Below are 17,364 nucleotides of genomic sequence, written 5' to 3'. Positions count from 1 at the left end.
TTTTATTTCTTACTCAATAAATAGGCAAAGTTGACAAAAAAGGTAAGTAGCCATTTTAAAGAGAGGCTCTAGAAAGACAAACATAGTAGTGTACTACCAGAATAGCTGTGATTTGGTCTAACATAACCATTCTGGAAAGCATTAAGGAATTATGCTAAAAATTTTTACTAAAATGTCTATACTATTTGATCCAGAGATCCTATTACTAAGAGTATACCCCAAAAGAGGTCAGAGACTGAAAGACCCCATATTTACCAAGATATTTATGGTAGCATTTTTTGTGGTACCAAAGAACCAAAAGTACTATAGATGCTCCTCAATTATGGAATAACTATACAAATTATGGGACATGAGTATAATGGAATTCTACTGTTTCTAAAACAATATGAAGAATTCAGATACACATAGAGTGACTTTTTATGAATTGATGCAGAATAAAATAAAAAGAACCAGAAAAACAATGTATATAATGTTAATAGAAAATTTTTTTTTAAAGAAACTAAATTCAGGATAATTATGTTGACCAAGCCTGACTGAAGAAAAGATGAGAAGATGTCCCTCCTTTCTTCACAGAAAATAGGTAACATTGCATATAATGTCAGAATTGGTGGGTGAGTTGGTTAGTTTCATTTAACTATTTTTCCCCCTCTTTTTTTTAACTTTTATTAGCTTACTAGGTAGGGAAGAAGGAGGGGGATATGTTGGGTTTTTTTTTAAACAAAGGTGATATAAATACTAGATATCCAAAGAATTCTGCTTTGTCCAGTCAGTTCCAAACCTCTTAAAGTGGTGTTTTTCCTTTGTTTCGAATTCTTGACTTACTCATGAATTGGATCCAAGAGAGGCAGAGTCGCAAAAAGTTGTCAGCCTCACTTTCTCTTCCAGAGACATTGAAGTCTAGTGACAAGACAAAAGTCAATGCAGTGGAGGACTTTTGCATCTGACCAGGCTCTAATCACTCACAGCACCTACTTCAGTCATCTTCATGGATGTTGGAAAAAATTGTTCTCATCCACCTATTTTGCTGGGGAAAGTCTTCTCATAGTCGGAGTAGACATCCCCCAACTCACCCATGGTCTAAGGCCTGTCAGTTACCCTCAATCTGATTTAGCCTGTCTGCCTGGATGGTTTTACCAGCGTGTATGGCTGCCGCACATGCTACAGCTTCTTAGAGTCAGAAATGAGAGTTGGGTCATAGGTAAACCCCAAAGATGGATGAGTTGAAGTGAAAAGGGTTCAGCAAGTCCTCCCACCAGAGGTATGAACACTCCATATACCCCATACTTCTTAAAGTGAAGCAGATATGAAACCTTTCTTTCCCCCTCTATTTCATCCCCTCGGTCTAGTGAGAGTAGTAGACAGCAACTAAGCATCTTCCAGACTTTTCCAAGCTTTCAAACTGTATATGGTACTGGAAGGTAATAAATTCAAATAGCAGGAAAATTTAGCTCTTTTTCCAATGAAAAAACATTTCCGACCAGATGAAAATTTAGCTCTTTTTCTAGAAACTGCTCCAGCCTCTGCTAACCCCCTGATCCCCACCCCAAGCAACCATCAAAGTAATACATCTCTTTTAATTCTCAGGCTCCCAGCATAACAGCTTAAACCTTACTGCTGGTTTCTTCACACTCCTCTCCTTCACAGCTGGTTTTTTCACTACTCTCAAAACCTCAGGTCAGAGCCTCATGGAGGTCAGTGACTCATCTTTTCCTTATGAGGTAAAACTCACAAAAATCTACCTTTTAAAAAATCAAACTGGAATTTAATAGTCTTTATTTAATCTTCCCATAGTCTTCAAAGAGTAATTTTGTTTGAAATCTTGTCAGTTTTAACCTCTAGAACTCTAAAAACAGTTATATGCAAATAATCTGATAAATTGCAATGCCGTGATGCTTCAGTCCTTTCTTTACCCATTCTCTGAATAGTTTGTGTTTCCCCTTCACATTTTATCTGTAAAACTCTTTCTTCACAAGTGGATTTTATTAGTTTTTCATACATAATTTTTTTCTGGATATTTTAACAACCAAATTGTTCATATACCTCCCATTTACCCTCTTTATATCTTACATATATATAGGTCTTTGCATGCTGCAAAGCAGATAGGTAGCAAAGACAGAAAGCTGGGCCTAGAGTCAGGAAGACCTGAGTTCAAAGCCAGCTTCAGATACTTACAAGCTATATGACCCTAGACAAGTCATTTAACCTCTGTTTCCACATCAGAAAAGTAGGAATATATACACAATGAATACTACTGTAGGTTTTTCATCTAAATGTATGCCAAGCAATCAATAAACATTTGTTTGAAATGTGCCATATTCCAGATACTGCTGGGATTACAAGGACAAAAATGAAATTGTTGCTGTCTTTTAAGATTTTATAATCTTTCCAGAGGAGACAAAATACACATAAATGAATATATACAAAATATACACAAATTAGCTAATATAATTTTGGGGATGGAGGCACAGGAAGCTGTTGGGAGGTGATCAGGAAAAGCAACAGATCAAAAGTGGTACTTACTTGAGCTGAATCTGGAGGGAAACTAGAGCCTTTAAGAAGTGGAGATGAAGACAGACTGCTTTGTAGGCACTGAGGACAGTCAGTGGCTAGAGACGGGAGGAAATGCCCCCATTTATGAGATCACAAATCTAATGACCCATGAATATTAAGATGGAGGTGGTCATGTCATGACATTCTTAGTAGATCACATTAAAATACATGATTAGCATGAATAATGAATCCTCTGAAATGGATGCATTGTTCAAATTTACACTGCATGTTTCCACTGGACTGGAACCAATTACCGTATTTTACATACTTACAACTTCAAAAAGCATAAACTAAAATACATGTGACCACTTCAGGAGATTAATTATTTGCACTGATCAGAACCTAGCTCTTCCTCCTCCTCCTCCTCCTCCTCTTCTTCTTTTCTGAAGCAGCAAAGGAAGGATGAATTATTTAAGCTGATGTTTGCTAAATAAATAAATAATAGGGTGCAGTCAATACAGGATAGAAAGTAATGAGCCAGAAATGATTCATAATGTCATTTGGAAAGTGGGAATAGTTGAAACAGATAATCTTTATTTCTGAGAAATGAAACAGAAAAAGAGCCAAACTGTGTAACTTAAAAGCCAAGTTCATTTTCTGCAAAGGCTGAATTCTTTCCTTCCCCTCAGGTTTTTGGATAATTACAACAACAAAAATGCTCATTTTGAATTGAGTTTGTGGTTTCCATAGAATTCCACAAAATTACAAAAGGCTATTAGTTTAAACTTTAAGCTTGTAATTCTTTTCCATGCACACCCACCACTGCCTTTTCTTTTCTTTTTTGATGTGTGGGTGTGAGCAGGGTATATACTTGGTGGGTTTCTCAGATGACACTTGAAGTGCTCACAGAACCAATACCATGCCCAGTTTGTGTCCCTACTTTCTTTTTTTTTTTACAGGGTGGCAAACTAATTAATTAATTGAACAGTAACAAAGATTTTCTCCATGCCTGTGTGTAAGCAGCTCAATCTTGCCAAGCCTAGGACTTGAGAGGTGAGAAGGGAAAGGAGGTTTGGAATTTCAAGACCTGATATAAAATAATTACTAATTTGGTTCTTTAATTCCCTCTTTGGGTATAGCCCATTTCATTCACAAGTAATATTAATATTTTTGTAAACTGGAATTAAAACCTGGCATATTTGCATAAGACTCTCCTCATTGGTAGAACGAATGATTTCTTAACACTCCATGACTGCAAGAAAGGTGGAACTGGTGAGATCTTGGGAGAGGAGAATTGTTCTTCTGCCTTCAGAGAAAACATACAAAGTTCTAGGTCATAGGGATGGCTGCAGCTTCCCGATCCCTGTTCTAGGATCTCTTCAGCAAGAGATCTCTTAAAAGCCTGTCTTCCAGACAGGAATCAAAATCTTCCTTGGAGAGGAATGGGAAAGTTTCCAAAGATATTTATTCATGCCTCCCTACAAGCTGCATTTAGACAAACTCATGTGAATATATGAATAATTTGGAAATCAACTCATTCCTTCCAATGCACAAGTGAAGAAAGCAACTCTTTCTCAACCCCACAGCTTGCAAAGACAAAGCCAGAAATTTTTTTGAAAAGGATGCTTGCTCAATTTTATACTTATCTGACATGGACACGACTGTAGTCAAGAAAAACTATGAAGAACAGGCTAAGAATCTACAAGAATTTCTGGAAAGCTGGGCAATAGCAATAAAGAGGTAACAACATATATGCATCATATTATTATTAGACACTCAATCAATCTATTCATCACACAAATTTTATTGTACAAGACAAAAGTGACAGAAAAATGTTTTTCAACACTATATTGAAATGGAGTCCTCCTACAACTGCTCTTCCCACTTTTCCAAGATGGTGGAAGGATTGGGGGAAGAGTTATGTGCATGGCATCCTCTTGTCATAAGTCAGGGAACTATATCAACTAGAAGCAAGGCTGCTTTGTGCTAAGAGAGTTTGTCTTTCATCTGTCTCATCAAGTGATATGGTTTTCAAAATCTACTGTTTTCAAATGCCCTGGAAGCCATCTCATCTTTAGACCTGACTTGCCCCAATAATCTTGACTCCCATTAGGTAGACTGCATCTCTACCATAGGTATAGGCCTCCATTCTTGCTAGCATTGCCTCCATCCCCAAACACCATGGGTAAAGGCTCTAGCAATTGTTGCAGTGGGGGTCATGCCAGAAGCGTCAATCTGAATGTAATGACTGCCCATTCTCTGTGGTCAGCATGGGTTTTTGGTGCACGAATCAGCATCTCTCCCAAACCTCTCCATATCAACTATTTCCTTTCTGCATTGTAAAGCCTGAGGATAGACATCTCTTCAAGAGTAGAGAAAAGGGAATTGGGGACATGAGTTTTCTTATCTTCCCTGTTGTCTTGGGTTTCATTGGTATATTCCTATCAAAAAATTTTCGAGAGCTATACTCTCTACTTGTCCATTCTGAAGATGTAGTTGTTCTTAGTATTGCTCATCTTTTGTCCTCAAAGATGACCGATGACGTCAGGAGGATGATGTCTTGACTTGTAAATGAATTGGATTTAAGTGAGACAGGGCTGTGCAAAGTCACCAGCCTCACTCTCTCCTCCTGAGTTATTTGGAGTCCGATGGCAAGGCACAGATCAACACAACTGGTGCTAGCCATCCCCAGTCTCTATCCAGGTGGTCTTTGAAAAAAAAAAGTATATATGAAGCAAGCCAAGTTTCTCTTGAGCTCCCCATTTTACCCTTTCTCTTACTGTCTATTCCAGGAACCTTATTGGCCAAGATAAAAAGAGACCACATGTCCATGGTGCATACTTTCATGAAGCATCCTAGCTCATCAGGGCCATCACTAGGGCTCCAAACCAGACCTATCTTCCCCAATGCCTTGCTGTCTCCTGCCTTCTCCTTCCCCTCTCTCTTCTCTAGATCACTCAGAATTTGTCATGGTCTCACTCTTGCTCAAGCACTCCCCCACCCCAAACACTGAAACCTGTCTATATCATCTTTGAGGAAGTAAAGGAGGCAGCCACATAATGGATGTGGTTTTAGAGGCACTGAAGTCCACCTTCCCCTAATCCTTAGCCTTCTGGTACCAGAAAATTTCTCACCTTAAACTTCATTCTTTTGATGAGATGGTGCTTGGTATAGAAAGGCCATGGCAATTAAAAGGCTTCACTCCATCCTGGCTTTGGTACTTACTACCTGTATGACCTCAGATAAGTCACTGTCCTTCAGTTTTCTGATTTGTAAAATTAAAGGGTTAGACTATAACCCTAAGTTCCCTTCTGGCTCTATCACTTTGTAATTCTGAGTCACATAAATTTCTTTTTGCTTTTTTTTTTTTTTGGAGGGGGGAGGGCAGGGAAATTGGGGTTAAGCGACTTGCCCAAGGTCACATGGCTAGTAAGTGTGTCAAGTGTCTGAGGCCATATTTGAACTCAGGTCCTCTTGACTCCAGGGCTGATGATCCTTTCACTGCACCACATAGCTGCCCCTGAGTCAGATAATTTTAATTGAGTAGTATGAAAGCATGAACAAAATCATCAAAACCTTTCCTAACAGTAGGTTTGGGTATCATAGGATTTAGAGATAAAAGGGATTATTCCAGAAATAATGTCCCAGTTTAGTACAAAAGAGTGACTAAATGATGATCATTTTAGGTCTGGAGTAAGACAACAGTAGTGCCATGGGCCTCAGATTGGCTTTTCCTGAAAGATTGGCCCTGAATTTGTTCATTTTTTCAGTAGTGTCCATCTCCTTGTGACCCCTTTTGGGGTTTTCTTGGCAAAGATACTAAAGTCATTTGTTATTTCCTTCCCTAGTTCATTTTACATATGAGGAAACTGAGGCAAACAGGGTTAAGTGACTTGCCCAGGGTCACACAGCTAATGAGTGTCTGAGGTCAGATTTGAGCTCAAATCATTCTGATTCCAGGTCCCACTTTCTATCCACTGCACCACCTACCTGCCCCTGGCCCTAAATAGAGCTAAGGAAATTGGTGTTCAGGACTTAGAGTTAGTGTTGGGTCCTTACCTCTTACTTTTCAATTTAATGAGTACGAGGAATTTTTATGACAATGACCTCAAAGGAGAAGATGCATTTTTTTTTAAAAAAAGGAAATGGGCCAGTTGAAGAGGATTCATCTGGCAATTCTTCCCTCTCATTAAGATAAGATTATCTTGTAATCAAACAATCTTGAAGCATAGTTATAAAAATGGCAGTTGCATAATTAAACCCCTTCAGTTTGAACTACTGATAAGAAATTGCCAAATTCTGAACTTTGTGTGTGAAGATAAAGATATTATGATCTGCAAAGCTACTACTGTTAGGAAAAAAAAAACAGTCAAAAAACAACAAAACACAGAAACAAAAACAACTACTTTTTCATTTACTTTGGCTAGGACAGTTTTAATTTTACTATTTTTCAGTACAGGTTGATGGACCTTTTTATTAACTTAACAGGACAACAAAATGACTATTGTAGTCAAACTTCATTTAGGAAAACAGTTGCAGTCAGTTGCTACTCAGTAGCATCAATGTTGCATTATTTATTTGAATATTCAATTTATATAACAGAAGTAACTTCTATTTTACACTTTATCTGCAAAAGAAAAAAAAAGAAAACAAAAGCCACTTTTGATGGAGTTCATTTTTTCAATCCGTCAATCAATTGATAAGTATTTACTAAATGGCTAATATGTGCCAGGCACTGGTGCTGCAGGTACAAATACAAAACCAAGATTATTTCTGCCTTGAAGGAGCTCTCGTTCTATTAGAACAATAAAACATGGTCACAGATAAGTGAATACAATATATATGAAATAATTTTTCTTGAGGACACCACCATTTCCTCAGTCTCCCAGGCTCCCAACCTAGGTATCATCCTAGATTTCTCACTATCTCTCACGCCCTATATGCAATCTGTTTTCAAGGCCTATCAATTTCACCTTTGCAACATCTCTTGAATAAGCCCCCTCTCCTTTGATACTGCTGCCATCCTGGTGAAAGCCCTCGTCACTATACTGCTGGACTATTGCAATAACCTGCTGGTTAGTCTACCAGTCACAAGTCTCTTCCTACTCTAGGCCATTCTCCATCTGCCATGTTGCTCATACTTGGGACACTCTCCTCTTCATTTTTTCCTCCTGGATACCCTGACTTCCTTCAAATCCCAGTTAAAATCGTGTCTTCTACTAGTCCCCCATTGGTCTTGTAATTCAGAAATGTCTGACTCATTGTGGCCCCATTTGGAGTTTTCTTGGCAAGATACTAGAGTGGTTTGTCATTTCCTTTTCCAACTCATTTTATGGATGAGGAAACTGAGGTAGACAGGGTTAAGTCATACAACTAGAAGTGTCTCCTCCTAATTCCTCTTAATTCTGGTGTCTTCACTGTAAATTATTTCCCATTTATCTTGTACGTAACTCTTTTGTACATATTTGTTTGCTTGTTATTGCCCCCCCCCCCCATTAGACACTGAGCTCAAGGGCAGAGGTCATCTTTTGTCTTTCTTTGTGTCCTGAGTACTAAACCATGGTGCCTGTTACAGAATAGGTATTATTACATGTTTACTGACTGAGTATTGATTAAAAATTTTTTCCTCCAGTTCCCTCATTTATTTTCCAATTTTTTTCATCTCATTTAATTTACAACATTTCCAAGGTTTTGTTTTTAATCTTACTCCATTTCTTCCAGTTATTCTAGTTTATATTATGGCCAAACTGTATTTTTCTTTGAGGCTTTGCTTATAAATGTTTTATGGCTATTCTCTTCCGGGTTTGCACTTTGGATGAAATAGACTGACATTAACAAGAAGGGTGTTTGGATTGTCTGAGGAAACAGTCATGGTTTGTAGGTCTCCTATAAAAAAGAATATTTTGGAACCCAACTTATTGGAAAGATTCAGATTCCAGCAAGTAGTATGAGGGAGTTCTAGCCAATCTCTCTGCAAAATAATTGCCAGGATGGGGGTCATGTTAATTTCGGCCAGGGACAACAACAAATGCAATCAAGAAATTCAAAAGATAAAGAGGAAGGGGTAACAAATTAAATATAGGAAACTGGGTGAGCAAAAACCTGGAAATTGGAGGGTGAACTTTGCATTCAAGAGGAAGAGATTGTTTTGGTAAAAGCATGGGGAGAAGAAACCTGAGATATGGCTAGAAAAATAAGAAGATACGAGATTGTTAAGCCTCCTGAATGCCAAAGAAGTTTGAATTTTATTCAGGGTTAAAAAGTTTTATTTTCCATATGAGCCACTTAGCTATTCTCTGTTTTATGATCTAGGATTGCCTTCATAACCTTAACCATTAGGGATATAACTATAATGTTGAGATTCCCTGAAAAATTTTGTAAAGGGCTTCACATTAATACTCCCCAAGTGATAGTTTTTCCTGATCTGCATCCCATTCTCCATCTAGAAAGTCATTGCCATATGCAAAAGTTTGCCACCTACTTTTAAAAAATACTATTTAGACTCATATAAAACCTAATATAAGTTAATAGCTTGTAATGGGGAACTGGGGCAGCTAGCTGGTACAATGGGGTAGAGTGCCAGGTCTAGAATAAAAAAGACTGATCTTCTTGAGTTCAAATCTGGCCTCAGGAACTTCTATGACTTAACCCTGTTTGCCTCAGTTTCCTCATCTATAAAATGAGTTGGAAAAGGAAATGACAAACTACTCTAGTATCTTTGCCAAGAAAACTCAAAATGGGGCCACAATGAGTAAGACACTTCTGAATTACAACAGCAATGGGGGACTAGACAATGGGAGAGGGTCTTATCCTTGTAGCATGTAAAATGTTCTCTGTCTGGTGGCAACCCAAATGGAGGCTTGGGGAGTTGGCTGTAGGGGAATGGTGTATTATGGAGGATCCTTGTGTCTGATTCATCATGTGTAGACATTCTGTTACTGTTGTGTGATAATGAAAAGCCTTTTAATTGGCTGCTGAGCTGGACCTGAGTACAAAATATAAAACAGATCTCTAGATCCTGCCATAATTTTAAAATTTTCTGTATTTTCTTTGGTTTACTCATTTTTTCAGCTTTTTCCTCTCTTTCTGAATTGAAGCTTTGTGCTAGAGCCAGGTTTCTCTCCCTGCTACACTTTGGGGTGGGGTGGTCAGTTGTCCCTGTTTGGTCCCATCCTGGATCATTTGGGTTCTTTCACTAACTTGTGCCTCCTGAGAGTAGCTCACCTTAAGGGCCTTCTATTTTATCTCAAGACAGAATGATGGGATCTCTGATGTCTTGAGTGCCTGGACTGTCCTGGTCCTGGTCCTGGGGCTGCTGCTCCATTCTGGAAAATGTTGTTTTCCTTAGTTTCCAAGGTCCTCTCCTTGTATCTTTCTAATTATTCTGGGACTTTCTGACATTTCTGGGTTTTTCTCAAGGGGTCCCTCTACTCTTGATGTCTTTAAACATGGAGCTTTTCATGCTACATGTAGTGCAATGGTTAGAGCACTGGGCCTGGGCTCAGGAAGACCCGAGTTCAAATTCAGGCACTTACTAGATCTGTGACCCTAAGCAAGTTACTTAATCAGTTTGCCTCAGTTTTTTCAATTGTAAAATAGGTATAATAATAATACTTACCTCCCAGGGTTGTTATGAGGCTCAAATGAGATAAAAGTTGTAAAATACACTCAGCACTCAGTAAAAAGTACGTACAAGGTAAAAATGCTTACTTCCTTACCTTCCCCTTATCTACATGTGTCTTTGGTTGTATTTGGAGGCTACTGGTTTGCTTGCCTAGCTCTGGCTTTGCAAGCAAGCCTCTTTCCTTTTGCCCCTGGGTTTTTGGCTGATATTTCATAGTTCTACAGTGGTAAAGTGGCACTTACCAGAATTTTTAATTCTATTTATTTTTTTTTTTGAGGGAGGGCAGGGCAATTGGGGTTAAGTGACTTGTCCAAGGTCACATGGCTAGTGTTAAGTGTCTGAGGTCGGATTTGAACTCAGGTCCTCCTGACTCCAGGGCTGGTGCTCTAGTTACTTTGCCACATAGCTGCCCCTTAATTCTATTTCTTGGTCATTTTTCAGTCTGCTACAAATTTTAGGTTTTTGCTGGAGAGAGCTGGGTCGTCTACATCCATGCAGAGAACCATACTGGGCAAAAGTCTTATGTATATAAATGGTACCAACAATAAGGAAATTCTCCTTCTCTGGTGACCTTTAATTGAAGAGGACTATTTGCTGTGGACCCCTGGGAAAGGGAGGAGCCTCAGGGCCTCTTTCTCACCTAAGTACCATGAAGTTCCAAATGCATAGTTCTGATGTTTTTCTGCTTCTCCTTTTTTCTCAGGAGACAGAAGAGATTAGGCTACAACCTGTTAGGTGGAGCTTTGAAAGACCAGGAGACCCACTAGATATCCAGGAACTTGCCAACAGCTGAGCCTTGTGAGGAGCCAAATGGGGACAATGACCTGCTTGATCTACTTCAGCATTGAATCTCCTTGCCCCTAGAGACATTGAGCCCTACAAGCAATGGCACCTGGGTGAGAGAGAAGAACTGAGGCCCTTTCTCCACAAAGAGGTCCATGGTTGTTCATCCTCAAAAGCCGCTAGGGAAAGAAAGTTTTCTTCTGTCTGTGTGTTTTGTATACACACTCAGTTCTTGATCACCAGTCAGTTAAAAGGCTTTTTCATCACCACAAGTAAGCAGATAGGAAAAAGTCATCAAATATACTACAGATGCAAGCTTTGAATTAGGGCAGGGCCCCTCCTTTACACGCATTTCCAGAAACTGGCACACCATACTTCCATTCAGTTACCAGCAGGCATGCTCCAAGGACAAGGACTCAATGAATTAGTCCCCCATTATAAACTCATAAGCAGTGTGGTGTAATGGATTTAGAATCAGAAGACCTCGTTTGGAGCACCAGCTCAGCTACTTACTGGGTAACTTTAGGCAAATCACTTAAACTCTCTCTGTCTTAGCTTCCTTATTTATAAAATTAATTGCTTGGACTAAATTATCTCTAATGTCCCTTCTAACTCCAAAATTCTAGAACTCTGTCCTAAATCACTTGATGGATATAGAAATAATTGAAGCTTTTATTCTTTTTCTTCTCTTCATTATTGTTACCATTATTATTATTATTACTATTACCCATAGGTGTTTTCCCCCATTACATGTAAGATTTAAAAAATATATTTTTTAAACAACATTGTGTGATGAATAGCTAAGTCATTCATAGTTGTTCATTGTACAATATTGCTGTTTCTGTGTAGTGTTCTGGTTCTGTTCACTTCTCTTTGCATCAGTTCATGTAAGTCTTCCCAGGTTTTTCTGAAACAATACTCTTGTCATTTCTTATAGAATGATAGTATTCTATCACAATCATATACCCCCTCCTTGTTCAACCATTACCCTATTGATAGGCATCCCTCAATTTCCAATTCTTTGCCCCTACTAAAAGAGCAGCTTTAATATTTTTGTACATATAGGTCCTTTTCCTTTTATCTCTTTGGGGTACAGAACTAGCAGTGGTATTGTGGGGTCAAAGGGTATGCACCGTTTGATTGCCCTTTGGGCATAATTCCAAATTGCTCTCTTGAATCATTGGATCAGTTCACAACTCCAGCAACAGTGCAATGGTGCCCCAATTTTTCCACATCTCCTCCAATATTTGCCTTTTCCTATTCTGTCATAGTCAATCTGATAGGTGTAAGATGATACCTCAGAGTTGTTTTAATTTGCATTTCTCTAATCAATAGTGACAGAACATTTTTGTATAACTATAAATAACTTTGATTTCTTCTTCTGAAAACTGTCTGTTCATATCCATTAACCATTTACCAATTGGGGAATGAGTCATTCTTATAAATTTGACTCAGTTCTCTGTATATGTGAGAAATAAGGCCTTTATCAGAAAAACTTGTTGTAAATCCTGCCCCTCCCCCTTCCAGTTTCCTGCTTTCCTTCTAATCTTGGCTGCAATGGTTTTGCTTGCACAAAACCTTTTTAATTTAATGTAATCCAAGCTATCCATTTTATATCCTGTAATGCTCTCTATCTCATTTGGCTATAAATTCTTCCCTTATCCACACATCTGACAGGTAAAATTGTTTATGCTTCCCTGATTTATTTATGGTATCACCCTTTATGTGTCGATTATACATCCATTTTGACCTTATCTTGGTATATGGTGTCAGAAGTTGGCACATACCTAGTTTTTGCTGAACTGGTCTACAGTTTTCCCAGAAATTTTTGTCAAATAGTGAGTTTTTGTCCCAAAGGCTTAGATCTTTGGGTTTATCAAACACTGGATTACTACAGCCATTTACTACTGTGTATTATGTACCTAATCTATTCCCCTGATCCACCACTCTCCTAGCTAGAACCAGCCTGTTTTGGTGATTGTAATATCTAGACTACTTTCCTTCATGATTTTTTTTCATTAATTCCCTTGATATTCTTGACTTTTTGTTCTTCCAGGTGAATTTTGGTATTATTTTTCTAGCACCATAAAATATTTTTGGTAATTTGAATGGCATGGCATTGAATAAGTAAGTTAATTTAGGTAGAATGTCATTTTTATTTAATTGGTTTGACCTGCCCATGAACAATTAATATTTCTCCAGTTGTTTAGATTTGACTTTATTTTGTGAAAAGTGTTTTGTAATTGTGTTTACATAGTTCCTGGGTGTGTCTTGGCAGGTAGACTCCCAAGTATTTTTATTGTCTGCAGTTATTTCACCCTTTCTTCTTAAGTGACACTTAACAATTCTATCCAAAAGCAGACATTTTTAGGAATTTGTGTCTGGATTGGAAAAGGTCATCTAGGGGGAAATTATTTTGCAAGAATCATTCTAAAACTATTTAGTAATGAAAGGTGACTCAATAAAGGAAGTTCCTTGTGGTTTTCCTAGCCATATCTAGAAAAGAAAACAAAAAAAGGTGACAAGGCCTCTATCAAGGCCACAGTTCCTTAACTGAAAGCTTTTATTGGTGCCTACTTTACATTTTTTTTTAATAAACAAGAAAAACTTACATTTAAACGCCATCCTTAGCAAAATCTAGAAAATCATTGTTCAAGCTCTTAAAGCAAAAGCAGAGGACAGAGTTAAAGTTTAGGGTGGCTCGGTTTAAATTGAAAAAAATTTACTCAAAACCCTAGGAAAGAAGGAAACTGCTCCTAAAGGGGTAGCAAAGATGACTTCAGATGGAAATGGAATCATAGCCTCATAGAAATGGAGTTGGAAGGGACCTTCGAGGTCTAATGTTACCTCCTTGATTTTATGATTGAGAAAGCTAAATGCAAGAAAGGTCAAGTGACTGGCCTAATGTCACACAGGTAGTACATGATAGCATTTGAACTCAAGTCCACTGGCTCCCAAGCTATTACTCTTACTCTTTTGATGATGATTTTGTGCCACTGCTGTTTTTAGATCTGATTTCTAAGCCACTGAGGTCCTGTCTACTTTCTCTTTCAAGCTAATTTCTACCTCTCTCCTAAGGCAGTAGAATTAAGGAGTTAGAGTGTTGGAAAGTTTAGTTGAAATTTTAGATTTAGTTTGAGGTAATTAGTCAATCACCAGGTAAGGTTTTTGGAATAGTCCTAATTTCATTGTTTATTCTCATTGCCCGGAAGGGCAATAAGCAATACCAAACATTATCACAGTCAAAGGACATATCCTGACTTTCTGTTAACAACTGATGACTATTTTCATGTGTTTGTGGTGTGAGTGTGTGTACTTGTGTATACACGTGCACATTGGGTTTTTGTTGGGAATCTGTTGCGTTAAAACAAAATGTATTAAATTTTTTTTTAAAAAAACAAGAGGTGCCAAATTATGACTTTTAGCATTTCATATCCTTCTTGTACCCTGAGGAGGATTGTCCCACTCAAAATATGTTGTATAGTTGCCTCCTTCCAAAATAAATAAATAAACATGATTTACACAATTAACTCTTGTTCTTCTGACTACTGACCCTTCAACAAATGTGCCTTAATGGAAACAAGATTTATTAGGCATTATCATTGGGGAATCTTCTATGGATTGAATTAAAAAAGATGATCTCTATTGTCCAAAGACTTTTCCAACTTTATTCTTTGATGGCCTTTGAATTCCCGGAGAACACTACTAATCTAAACTCCATGACCCCTCATTGTGCTTGGTAACCCAGAAATTGTTTAATGAAAATGTATTTCTGATACTCACCTGTCATATGCAGATGACTTTTCATGTGGAAATCATTGATTAACATGATAAGAATGTTCATAGAATGAATCCTTTCTATTTTGTCTGTCTTTACTATTTTGACATTTTGATAGAATAAAATAAAAATTTCATCAGTGTGAGTACTACCTCCTGAGCAGGCTCCAACCCCTACACATTTTCTTTACTTGCATAATTACTGCTTGTCTTCTCATAAATCCCCCATAGAGAATTTACCTAATGAGCCAGAGACTTTCCACTTATTCTTTTCACATCTTAAGGGCTGAGCCTTAACCATGACAGGAAATCAGGGCTTTGCTTCAGAGCATTAAATTTTACCAGGCACTGACAACAATTATTTTCCTTAAGCTGTAAAGTGTCCAGCTATGAAGAATAATTAATTAAAATAGGCAGCTAACAGAAGGCCGTGGTGGTCACACCTCAGTTCCTCCATGGTCTCATCTTGTTTCCTATTCTTCTCCCAAATCAGCCTCCCTAGCAGTATTCCTTGATCTTCATCCGTGGAGACTGGTGTTGCAATACCTCCCTCCCAGGGGTAAATATTCTGGTTTCTTTCCCTCACAGCCTCCTCAGCTTATTTTGTCACAAAAAGTTGATTTGAGGGTCTATTGAGAGCAAGCCTCCTGCTTGAACTAGACACATTTTTAAAAGTTTTACCGTGGTGCTGAAATTACTGGTAAGGGCTTTGTTTGAGGGTGACAATATTACCCTTGGGCAGGCTATCTCTCATTTTCAGTGGAACCAGTTTCCTTTTCCAATGATAGTCTTAAACTTTTTTAAAAAAATAACCCTATCCTTAATGAATAGTTTAGCTGTAACCTGGGGCTCAAGTTTATGCATTTGCAGAAAACTCTCCTCATTAGCTGAAGTAGCTAGGTGACTCCTAGGATAGAATGCCAGGCCTGGAGTATTTCCTGAGTTCAAACCTGACCTCAGACAGTTACTAGCTGTGTGGCCCTGGGCAAATCACTTAACTCTGTTTGTCTCAGTTTCCTCATCTGTAAAATGAGCTGGAGAAGAAAATGGCAAAACATTCCAGTATCTTTGCCAAGAAAACCCCAAATGGGATCACAAAAAGTTAGACATGATTGAAAAGACTGCACAACAACAACTCCTCTTTACTGGAGGGAATGATTCCATGCCTGCATGAGTTGTGTAGAACTTAGAAGAGGAGACTTGTTTTTCTGACTACTGGCTTCAAGAGAGGATACATGTGATTTCAAGTTCTGTTCAGGGAGAAGTCTCTGGAAGGAGAGAAAGACTCTGGGAAGACGTCAACATATAAAAGAAGAAATCAATGTATAAAGGAGCTAGCACCTTGAGTATGACCCTATTTCCAGTTTACCACACTAGAGATTTCAAGAAATTTTCCCCATGGTCATATTAGGGTTGTATGTGTTTGTGTGTGTGTGTGTGTGTGTGTGTGTGTGTGTGTTAATGTCTGTCTCTGTTTCTCTTTGTCCTTCTGTCTCCCCTCTGTCTCTTTCTCATATATCATTCCTAGTGTGAGAGTTCTGTGTTTATGGTATATTCTAATCTATCTAACTTCATGGACTCCTGTTTGTTACTGGATTGGATAAATTGGTTTATTCACTATTCAGTATTTGTGATTTTTGTGTAATTGGCATTTGGTGGGAACAGAGTCAAGGCTTCAGATTTTTCTCAGATACTTCTTTCTAGCTAAAGAAAAGGAAAAAGGAAAACCAGGAAAACATGATATGAAACTAAAATTTTGTTTTACCTAGACTAGTATTATTTAGGGGTGCAGATAGATATAATTCTAGTTTGGCATACTGTCCCTGTGGAAAATGGACTCCAGTGGGCTCTTGGCTCCAGTTTCCTCTTCCTCTCTACATAGGAATCAAAGTTTCCCTTGGAGAGGAGTGGTTAAGATTCCAGAAATACTTCTACTGTGAACTGCATTTAACAGATCCATGTGGACATACACGTAACTTACATGAGTAGCACATAGTTTTATAACTCAGTATTTTCTCCCTTGTTAATTTTTTTTTAAGCAATTGGGGTTAAGTAACTTGCTCAAGGTTACATGGCCAGGTGTTTCTGGGTGGGTTCTAAGTGTCTGAGCCCAGATTCGATCCCCCAGGTCATCCTGACACTGGGGCCGGTGCTCTTACTCGTTGTGCTACCTGGCCGCCCCCCCCCTTGCTAATGTTTTTTAGAGTCTTGATTCCACTGACCTATCGAATGCACAAGGAGGTGCTAGTAAGTGTTTAACGATTGGCTCTATGGTGGAAAAAAAAAGTATACATGATATATTTTTATGTCTAATCTGCATTTTTATATTTTCCCTAATACTTTCTTAAGTCTAGACAATCAACAAAAAAATAAATCAAACCCTGATATGTAGTGTTGTGTATTTCTAAGGTATAAATACTCATTTGAAAGTTTAATAATTGGCTCTCATAAACCAGTTCAGGCTGGCTCTTGAACTTCCTGGCAAACTGTACTTGTGTAGTACACATATGTCTACATAAACTTCCTGATGAAACCCTTCTACAACTTCACGCTTTGGTAGACAGGGCAGGAAATGTTATCTTTTTTATGATTTCAAAGCTTTTAAATTCCATTTGGTGAACATTTGTAAAGTACCTACTACATGTAAATGCTGTGCTAGGCACTATATACATATATATATATATATATAT

The 17,364-nt window shown here is 38.1% G+C and overlaps 1 long non-coding RNA gene across 2 annotated transcripts in view; it reads right to left on the bottom strand.

The window, feature by feature from the left end:
- Positions 1–2,929, bottom strand: part of LOC138163239 (uncharacterized) — a 102,697-nt gene extending 99,768 nt beyond the window's left edge. For both annotated transcript variants that reach the window (XR_011168852.1, XR_011168851.1), the window contains exon 1: positions 2,521–2,929. This is a non-coding gene — a long non-coding RNA (uncharacterized lncRNA). The remainder of the gene's footprint in view (positions 1–2,520) is intronic.
- Between the last annotated feature and the right edge of the window lie 14,435 nt (positions 2,930–17,364).

This window comes from Petaurus breviceps, unplaced genomic scaffold (genome assembly GCF_028583685.1).
Source record: "Petaurus breviceps papuanus isolate PSGF00001 unplaced genomic scaffold, PetGlider_PUasm1.0 187, whole genome shotgun sequence".
Taxonomy (NCBI): domain Eukaryota; kingdom Metazoa; phylum Chordata; class Mammalia; order Diprotodontia; family Petauridae; genus Petaurus; species Petaurus breviceps.
Note: the sequence above shows the minus strand (reverse complement) of the source record. Positions and strands in the feature narration are given on the sequence as shown.